Below are 2146 nucleotides of genomic sequence, written 5' to 3' on the forward strand. Positions count from 1 at the left end.
GCATATTGAGTCACGAAATACGAGAGCAGCCATTAAAGGCCTTGAGCTCCCGAATCTTAGTATTAAATACAGCAAGTAATAACCTTGGTTTTTTATCCATAACATTTGGCGCCGTCTGTGGGAAACACAACAACAACCATGGCGAGAACACGGAGAACAATTGGAGCTCTAGAGGAAGGAACACCATTAGAGGCAACCCAGGTGATTTCATCAACCGTGGAGGTTCCTCCCCATTCAACTTATGCATCTACTCAGGGGGAAGCCCAGACAGGGGCAACTCATCCTCAGCCACAAGGGACAACTCCCCCGACTATTCAAGGTACGAATCCTCAAGTTCAACAAATACATATACCTGTGAATTCTCGACCCGTCGGGTATGAATATTCAACTATTGTTACTACTAACCCCCCTTATGGGATGCCCCTTCATCCTGAGGTTGGAGGAAGCGGATATGCTGGGCGAAGCGAAGCACGAGGGCGGTCGCCCCCCTATATACGAGGTTTGGATCCTATCCCTGAGGATCGGGAATTTTCTGGTCCATACACTGAGAGAGACTCCGAATCTTCGGATGATGAAGTGGCCCCGAGAAGGAGGCGTCCTGGAAAAGAGCCAATGGCCGATGGAAGGCAACGCCCCCAAAGCACCCCAGGGGCGAATCCCCAAGAAGTGCAGGAAAAGATCAGGGCTCATGAGGCTGAAATCCAAAGGCTGAGGCGTGACTTGGAGGCTCACCAAGCCACCAGAACCCACATACCTCCTAGGGGGAGAAATCCTCCTCCTATCATAGACCTGGATGGTCCGGTAAGAAGAAGGGCTGCTGTCCCAAGAACTGATCCAAGCAATCTCCTTCCCCTTGGAGATCCTGATGATCCAACTCCACCCTTCACAGAAGAGATAATGAATGCCCATATCTCAAGGAAATTCAAGATGCCCACTATCAAAGCCTATGATGGCACGGGAGACCCCGCTAATCATGCTAGGACATTCTCTAATGCACTGCTGCTGCAACCCGTGAACGATGCTATAAAATGTCGGGCCTTTCCTCAAACCCTGTCGGGTATGGCTCAAAGATGGTACAGTCGCCTACCCCCAAATTCTATTGGATCATTCAGAGAATTAAGTCAGGCTTTTATTAAGCAATTCATCAGTGGAAGAGTCCATGAGAAAAGTTCAGCATCTCTTATGAGTCTTGTGCAGGGAGCTAAGGAATCCTTAAGAGATTACCTGAATCGTTTTACAAAGGAGGCTTTAAAAGTCCCAGACCTTGATGATAAGGTAGCCATGATAGCACTGCAACAAGGAACTAGGGATGAGTTTTTCAAGATGTCTTTGGCCAAACGACCCCCTGAGAGCATGTTGCAGCTCCAAGAGAGGGCAGGGAAGTATATCAAGGTTGAAGAAAGTATGAGGAAGACCGTAGTAAGTAATGAGCCCACTGGAGGCAAGAAACGAAAAACTGATTTGGAGTATATCGCTAAGGACAAATATCCTAGAACCGAACAAAACCCTGATTCAACCCCCAAGAAGGGAGGACCTGGGCAAAAGTTCACTGAATACGCTAAGTTGAATGCTCCCAGAAGTCAGATTTTGATGGAGATTGAGAAAGACAGAGATATTCGCTGGCCTAAGCCCTTGAAGGCTGATCCCGCCAAGCTAGATAAGGGCAAGTATTGCAGGTTTCACAAAGATGTTGGCCATGACACCGATGAGTGTAGGCAATTGAAAGATGAAATTGAGTTTTTGATTCGAAAAGGAAGATTGAACAAGTATACTGGAGATGGAGGGGAAAGAAATAATAATGGAAGGAAGAACTTTGAAGATCGTAGGAGGGACCAAGACGATCAGGGGCGAAACCCCCAGCCTAGAGGACCAGTTATAAACACCATTTATGGAGGGCCGAGACCTCGAGGGCCTGTGATAAACACGATCTTTGGAGGTCCAACTGCTGCTGGATTGTCCAAAAATTCCAGAAAGGCATATACTAGAGAGGTTATGCATATTGTTGGAGAAGCCCCGAAGAGGGCCAGGACAGAAGTAACATTAGCTTTTGATGATTCCGACCTAGAGGGTGTGAAGTTTCCCCATGACGACCCGCTGGTCATAACACCAATAATAGGAAATAGCCCGGTTAAGAGGGTCCTTGTGG

This window comes from Apium graveolens, chromosome 9 (genome assembly GCF_009905375.1).
Source record: "Apium graveolens cultivar Ventura chromosome 9, ASM990537v1, whole genome shotgun sequence".
Lineage (NCBI taxonomy): Eukaryota > Viridiplantae > Streptophyta > Magnoliopsida > Apiales > Apiaceae > Apium > Apium graveolens.